Below are 8912 nucleotides of genomic sequence, written 5' to 3'. Positions count from 1 at the left end.
AACAGGCATGGCCACGTCCTCTGGGAGGCCACTGGGTCAAGGGTTCCAGGGCACACATGAGTCACCAACCCAGGAATTCCATTCCAGCTAAGGAGCTAGCCCTGACTGTGGAAAACAGGACACTTTCCGCACAAAGATACCAATCACGGCTCCCTGTCTGTAACACTCCAAACTGGAAATAATGGACGTGTCCGTCAACAAGGGAATGGCTAAGTCAACCATAGAGCTTCCACTTGATAAAATATTAGGCAGCCAATAAACATGAGGTTCAGAGATAGGGAGAGGAAGCCAGGCCGGAAGTATAATAGCCCAGAAAAGAGCCTGGGATAAAAATGGCGGGGCCAGAAAAGCAGGATACTACTGTTTGGGCTTCCCCCGCCTCCCCTTTTAATATACAGTGTGATCTCAGCAATGCCTTTTAAAACAGTCGTCAAACAAAACACTATGGACGGAAATACATCAAGCCCTAACAATGGCCGAGCCCCGGGGGTGGGGCTGTGGGTGGTGATCTTTCTTCCTTATTTTGACTTTTCTGCATTTTTCAGATTTTCCCAAGTGCTCATGCATCATGCCTTTTATAGTCAAATTAAAAATGAGGATTTAGACTCTGGGGTGAGCACCCAAGATCTGCCTAGGTGCTGGAGTGTCCGAAGGGGACTGGCCCCGGCCCAGTTCTGGGCTTGGAGGTGGCCCAAGGGTCAGGATCAGGACAGCCCTTGTGTTCCTGGACAAGTGCTCTGTGACTTAGTAGTCATTCCTGCCCAATGGGTTAGGGCAAAGAACAGCATGAGAAAGTGGCCTAAATGGTGTTGATAGAATGTTTTCTAGAAGAGCTATTCTGCCACCAGACACTCAGAGCAATGTCAGTCTCTGGCCAGGGCATCCTGGGATTGGAGATAGAAGTCGGGTAGCTTCCAGAATCTTATCGTGGGGGTTTGGGAGGGAATTGAGGCACACAGCCAGGAGTCAGAATCCTGGCTTCTCCCTCAGGTGAGAGGAACTTAACTTTCCTGTGCCTCAGTGTCCCTGCTCTGAAGGCTTCGCACTGAGGACCTTGGGTCCATAAATGCTCTCAGTGCTCCCATGCCCTTGGAGTAGGGACAGGGGTCTGAGAGGCTGCTCCTTGCACTGGGGTCACTGACACCTCTCCTATCCTACATTGTTTCTAGCACTGTCCCTGGATAAGAGTGTGTGGGTGCAAGGCTGTTCCGGGGTTCTAGAGGCTTACACCACTGAGAACTTTGTCCTCGAAGTCCCTCACTGTTAGTAGTACAACCCTCCTGCAGAAGGCAGGCAGAGGGCAGGGTGGAGGCTGCCTCTGGGTAGCAGTGTGGATGTTCACAAAGACCCCGTGTACAGACAGTCCACACATCCTGCACAGTGAGCAAGCGTGCTCTCAGCTCGGGCTGCCTGTCATTGCAACACTGCCAAGGCTCCTCCCCTCACCTTGTTCTGGACACTGCAGAAACCTCAGAACTGGTTTACACCGGGTGTCCTGCTCTGATGCAGTCATTAGCTTCAGGTATGTCTGATTCCTGGACACACACACACACACACACACACACACACACACACACACCCCACATATATTTCACATACATACCCCATACGTATATACATGCACATACACCACAGACACACAAGCACCCCCTCCCACATACACATACACATATACTACATATACATATGCACAAGCACACACACCACACACAAACACATATCATATACATATACCACACACACAAACCACAAGTACATACACTTCATATACTACACACAAACACATGTTATACATACATATACTATACACACATTACACACAAACATACCACATATACATATCACACAAACTCACACATAGACCACACACATACACCACACACACATGCAAACACACGCCACACACACACTCCCCATCTCCTCATGTCATCCCCTCACATACACAACATATACACACATATAAAACACACACACACACACACACACACACACACACACACACACACACACACCCCTAAGGCCTGACTTTGACTCCTGTGTGACGGTGCCTCTGTTGGGTTATCCCACAAACACTCGGGAATCTGTGAGACTAAGGCTCAGTCCATGGAGACAAGCTGAGAGATATTAAAGTAAGTCATCGGTGTCATACAGCTGACAATGACCAGGCCTTGACCCAGGCGGTCTGCTCTACATCCAACCTTAGGTCTTGAGCTTTAAGAACTGAGACTCTGGGCTGGAGAGATGGCTCAGCGGTTAAGAGCCCCGGCTGCTCTTCCAGAGATCCTGAGTTCAATTCCCAGCAACCACATGGTAGCTCACAACCATCTGTAAAGAGAGCCGATGCCCTCTTCTGGTGTGTCTGAAGACAGCTACAGTGTACTTATATATAATAAATGAATAAATCTTTAAAAAACAAAAAAAGAACTGAGACTCTTCTACCTGCTGTTGTTATAAAACCCAAGGCTTCCCAAGGTCACTGTATATTAATGCGGGGGTCAGAGTGACTTCTAAATTAGGGAAGGAGCTCTTTGCCCATGAACGCTGAATGCAGTCAGCTATCAGAGGGACCCTTGTTCTGAGGGTTTCTTGTTCTGACACAGTGCCCAATATTTAGAACTGACTGGAGTTGAGTCTGTGTCTGTCCATCCTTCCATCCATCAAGATGCTTCTCAGAGGCCAGCCCTGTGCCAGTCCTCGGGGGACAGAGATTAAGACTCACCCTCTGCTCCTATCCCAGGATGCCCAGGGGACAGCACAGGTCTGATTAGATGGAGAAGGTCAGGAGGGACACTGTAGGCCAGGGTGAGTCCACTATGTGGTGAGTTCTGAGGTTCTAGGAAGGCTGTGGACAGCAAAAGAGAAAAAGCTACAGGAACAGCAGCTGCTGGGGCCAGGATGAGGGTCAGTTGCTGGGGTCCCCTTGCCTATGGGAGGGTGACTGGGGCCACCTGCTCCCGGGTGCCATCCAGGAAAGAATGTGGACACTGCCTTCCCACTCACAATGGGAAGAGGAAATCCAGGCTAGAGTTAGGGGTAGGTGGGGCCAAAGGTCACAGTGGGGAGGGAACTGGGAAGCAGGCAGTACCCTGGTGTCTCGACACATCCCCTGCCACTGGCCTCCTCCCTCACTTCCCCCTTCTTCTTTAATAAGCAAACTGTCCCCACCACGGGGCCTCTGCACTTGCTCTTCCTCCAGTCTGGAATGGCGCTTTCTCTTAACCATTCTTGGGAAAGTTAACTTTTTCTTTTTTCCCCCAAGAGTCTGTGTAATATTGATTGGTCTGGAACTCATGAGGTAAATCAGGCTGGCTTTGAATGTATGGTGGACCTCCTGCATCTGTGTCCCAAGTTCTAGGGTTAAAGGCTACACCCAGAACAATGGGTGACTGCTGTCGGCTCAACTGGACTTAGGCTCACCCAGGAGATGAGGAGTTTTCAAAAAGAATTAACACAGAAGAGACCCGCCTTGAACATGGTTGAGACTGTGGTAGACTGGGGCCTGTAAGGGCCTGAAAGTCCTGTGAGCAGTACCCTTTCGGGCATCCTAAGCCACTGCCTGGAAAGTGCCCTCCATTTCCCCTACCTAGACAGGATGGGCTGAACTCTCTAACACCATGAACAAAAATGAGTCTCAAGCCAGGTGTAGTGGCTCACACCTTTAACCGCAGCACTTGGGAGGCAGAGGCAGGCAGTTCTTGTGAGTTCAAAGCCAGCTGAGTCTACAAAGTGAATTTCAGAACACCCAGAACTGTTACACAGAGAAACCCTGTCTCGAAACAAAACAAAACAAAATCTCCTTTAAGTTACATGCATCAGGCCACTTGGTCACAGGAACAGAAAAGCAGCTAATGAAATTCATCCCCTTCAATGTCTTCTTCACAGGGACTCCTGACCTCTCTCATGGGCTATTCCTCTATGGTTGGATCTCCTTTAAAGGAGCCAGCTCAATTCAGAGTTCAGGACAGGTAGATACCTGGGAAGGAGCACCAGAGGTCATGATTGGTTGCCTGCAGTCACTCCAGGGATAGACCTGAGAAAACTGAGGCACAGAGAGGCAAGCCACTTGTCCCCCTGGCCTGCCAAAGTGGCCCTGGCTTTCTGGGATCCGACACTGAAGGGTTGGGCATTCCATGGTTTTCCTCCTTCAGCATTGGCAGGGTGTGTGGTGAGTGGTCAGCCTCCTATCGACGACCTGCCTGCTCTGTGCTCCTTTTCCTCCTCTGTACTGAGAATGCCAATGTTTCTTTCTCTGGTAGGGATGGAATCCAGGGCCTCAAACACGTTAGACAAGCACTGTACCACTGAGCCCCCTTTCCACTAAATATTGTGTCACTAGTTATTAGTATCGTGCGTGGATACCCGCACGACCCTGTGCATCGGTGGAGGTCAGAGAGCAGTTTTCAGGAACAGGTTCTCCCCTTGCATGGTGGGTTCCAGGAATGGAACATAGGTCTTCAGATTTGTACAGCAAGTTTGATACAAGTTTTCACTAATGTCTTAGGATTTCCATTGCTGTGACAACACACCACGAACGAGGCAACTCTTATTAAAGACAACCATTTCATTGGGGCTGGCTTACAGTTTCAGAGGTTCAGTCCGTTGTCATCATGGCGGGAAGAATGGCAGCGTGCAGGCAGACATGGTGCTAGAGGAGCCGGGAGTTCTCCATCTTGATCTGAAGGCATCCAGGAGGAGACAGAATTCTACACTGGGCAGGGCTTAAGTATAAGAGACCTCAAGCCAACCACGACAGTGACACACTTCCTCCAACAAGGCCACAACCTATTCCAAAAGGCCACACCTCCTAATAGTGCCACTGCCAAGCATTCAAACACATGAGTCCATGGGGTCATACTTATTCAAACCACTACAACTAAGACAGGCCTTACACTAGAGTCCACGCCGACCTTGAACTCGCCCTTTTTGCCCCAGCCTCTCAAGTGGCTGGGATTGCAGGTCTGGATTTAAACGTTAATTTTTAATTGGCACAGGTTGTTCATGACTATGTATGGGAGGGTGGGATCCTTCAATGCATAGATACACTATGTGCTGGTTACATAGGCGGATTGGTGTACTCAAGAAACATATCAAACAGAAGTTACTTCTTTGTGCTAGGAACATACTCGAGGTGTGTGTTTTGATTTTTTTCTTGTTCTCTTTTTCCAGACAGGGTTTCTGTGTGTAGTCCTGACTGTTCTAGAATTAGCTTTATAGTCCAGGCTGGCCTTGAACTCAGAGATCTGCCTGTCTCTGCCTCTTGAGATTAAAGATATGGACCACCACCACCCAACCTTGTTTGTTTATTTTGAGACAGGATCTTACTATATAGCTCTGGCCAGCCTGGAACTCTCTATGTAGAGGAGGCTGTCCTTGAACTCACAGAGATCCACCTGTTTCTGCTGAGTTCGGGGACTAAAGGTATTCACTAGAACACCCAGATATCTACTAAGTGTTTTAAAGTATACATTTGTAGGCTACACAGTAGCTTATAGTAGAGCACTTGCCTGAGACACACAAGACCCTGGCTTCAAGTGCCAATACTGAAAATGGTCATGCATGCCATTGTTGTCAACTAGAATATGCTCAGAAACAGTCATCTTTTTAAAAGGTATTAGTGCTGTTATTAGTGTGTGTGTGATGTATATGGAGGGCAGAGAACAATTTTGGAAGTTGTTTTTTCCATCTTTATGTAGGTTCTGTGATCAAACAGGCTGTCAGGCTTGCAAGGCAAGCATGCTCCCTACTCCCACCCTCAGACGGCGTCTTTTTGTGTAGCTCAGCTGTGGTTGTCCAGAAACTTGTTATATAGATCAGGCTTGTCTGGAACTCATAGAGATCCATCTGCCTCTGCCTCCTGGTGCCGGGATTAAAGGAGTGCATTACAACTTCTGGTTTTAGTTTTTTAACCTTTTTTTCTTTTGGTTGTTATTTGAGACAGGGTTTCCTATGTAGCTCGGCCTGTCTTGGAACATACTATGCAGGCCAGGCTGCCCTTGAACGCACAGAGATTCACATGACTCTGCTTCTCTGGTGCTAGAATTGAAGGCATGCATCACCACCAGCTGGTTTTAGTTTTTGATATTTATATCATTTAATTTTATGTGTGCATGTGTGTGCCTGGAGTATGTCTGTGTACCACATGCATTCAGGAGCTCAGAAGCAGCACTGGACATCTGTGTTATAGACAGCTGTGAACATCCTTGAGTGCTGGGAATCAAACCTGGGTAATCTACAGGAGGGGGCCAGTGCTCTTAATGGCATCTCTCCAGCTGATCGAGCTCTCTCATTCTCTGAGAGAGAGAGAGAGAGAGAGAGAGAGAGAGAGAGAGAGAGAGAGAGAGAGAGAGAGAGAAATTGTGTATGGAAGCATCACCTGTCAATAAAAAGCTGATAGGCCAATGAGCTAAGGCAGGAGACAAGAGGTGGGAGTTCTGGTAGGGAGAATGGAACTCTGGGAGTCAGGCATAGGAGGAGATTCATCTCAAACTCTGAAACATCTCAAACATGAAACTGAGAAGAGGTAGCCAGCCATGTGGCACTTGTGAAATAGAATAAACAGATTAATTAAGTTATAAACTAGTTGGGGAGCAAGTCCAACCCTATGGCCTAGGCATTTATTCATATATAATTAAATCTCAGAGTCAATTTTTGGTAACTGGGGTGAGAGTGGAAGAGACCACGTGTGTGTGTGTGTGTGTGTGTGTGTGTGTGTGTGTGTGTGTGCCCATGTGAATGCAGTGTCTCTGGAGGCCAGGAGAGAGCACTGGATCTCCTGTAGCTGGAGCTGCTGGTGGTAAGGTAAGCCACCTGCCTGCTTCGAGGACTGGAAATTGTACTCTGTTTTCTCTGGAAGAACAGTATGTGCTCTTAGTGGGGGAGCCATTTCTCCAGCCTTGGCTAATCTTAATTACCAATTTGATGGAATTTAGGATCACCATGGAAACAAGTCTCTGGGCGTGTCTATGAGGCATTAGGCTAGCTGATATGGGAAAAGCCACTGTGAGTATGTGTGTGGGCAGCACCCTCCGTGGCTGGAGTAAGAGAATACACACCAGAGAGCCGAGCCCTGGCGGTGTTCACCTATCTCCGCTTCCTTACAATGGAGGCCGTGCAACCAGCTTCCTCCAGTTCTTTCCACCACGCCTCTGCACCACGATAGACTGACTATACCCGGGAACTATGAGCCAAAATAAACTCTTCCTTCCATAAACTGCTTTTGCTGGGGATTTTGCCACGCTCAGGAGTAACAAATACACCCTTCTATGTGGTCCAAAATTAGAAGCTTTTCTTCTGGTCCAGCTGAACCCTGAACCTGTTAACCATCCTCCCTCTCTCCCCTCCTCCCCTCCCCCAGCCCAGTGTCTGGTAAGCACTCCTCCATTTTCTCCTCCCACAACAGCCACTTCTTCAACTTCCCTGTGGAAGTGAGAACATGTGGTTTCTGTCGCGGGCCTAGCTCACTCCACATAGTGAAACGACCTCTGGGCTTATCTATGCTCCTGAGGAGAGCAGAGGTTCCTTTTCTCCACCATGACTTGTTCTCGGTGGCACACAAGTACCACATCTCTTCCCAGCCATCAGCTGATGGCACTGGGCTGACTAAGCACTGGGCGCTGAGGTTGGTTCCTTGCCCTAGCTATGGTGAATAGAGGCTCAAGGGAAGGGGCAGCATTCTCCAGCACACTATTTCCCCTCCCGTGGGCATGTGCACCTAGTGAGTGATGGGCCGGCTACACCAGGAAGTAGGGCCTTTCTGGTTTCCGAGGAACTTCCACACTACTTCTGGGATACCGGTGCAAATCGACAGCCCCACCTACAGCGTCTGTCTGTCTGTCGTCTGTCTGTCTTCATCTGCATCCCTGCCCAGCGCCCATCGCAGCCTGTGCCTATTTTATTTTAGTATGTATGTGTCTGAGTCATGGGGGAGGGGTGCCAAGGTGAGAGTTTCTGAGAGATTCTCCTGCCTTTTCTTCCCTTCTCACTGTAGGAGTGCTGGGGTTCTTGCTGATTGGGAAAATACAACCCTGATACCAAGAGAAAAACAGAAAGGTGGGTGGGTGGATGGGTAGATGTACAGACGGACAGACAGATGAGGAGATGGCTCAGCGTGGTACTGGGCCTGTCATACAAGCGTGACATCTTCAGTTCCCCATAACAGAAGTAAGGCATGGACATCTGTAGTCTCAGTACTCCTATGGAGAGAAAGGAGGTGGGGACAGGACACGGCCAAGGGACTAAGGACAGGAAGTGCTATTTGTAGTAAGGCCAAGAATGTGAAGGGGAGCACAGAGGTGGGAAAGGCTGGGAGGCTCCTCCCATTGGTACGTGTGCCCTGTCCTTTCTCAGATGCCAGGTCCCCCAGGGGCCAATGGTGAAGCCAGGTTCTACTGAGAGGTCGGTCCTCCATATCTTGGCAGAAGACAGCAGTAAGGAGGACCCCTCGCCTCCACCCCTTATCTGGCTTTCAGTGACAGTGCTTCTGGTCACCTTTGGGGGTAGTGTCTTCTGCTGCTGACTTGGGAATTTTATTTTGGGATGCAGATCAATTCCTTCCAGATGATCGGTGATGCGTACCTGGTGTGTTCTACTGTCGAATGAGAGAGGCCAGTGTGTACAAGCCAGGACAATAGCAGCTGGCTCGAGAATCTGGACCTTGAAGGACAGAAGGGCTAAGCTGAGTGGGAGGAATGGAGTGGGCTCTGTGCCTCTCTTGGAGGGAGGGCAGGGTCCCTTGGGTACCAGTGCTGGCCTGGGAAGGGTAACTCCCCTCCCTTCCACTCTGTCTTCTACAGAGTCTGTGCCCCACCAGCCATTGTTCAAAGGTTTAAAAATAAAGGTTTCTTGGCCTACACCCTGCTGGGGATCCAAGGGGCAGCGCCAGCCCAGGGCTGACGGGCTTCTGGCAGGATAAG

Source organism: Rattus norvegicus, chromosome 7, assembly GCF_021556685.1.
Source record: "Rattus norvegicus strain SHRSP/BbbUtx chromosome 7, alternate assembly SHRSP_T2T, whole genome shotgun sequence".
Lineage (NCBI taxonomy): Eukaryota > Metazoa > Chordata > Mammalia > Rodentia > Muridae > Rattus > Rattus norvegicus.
The sequence above is the reverse complement of the archived record's forward strand: the minus strand, read 5'-3'. Positions refer to the sequence as shown.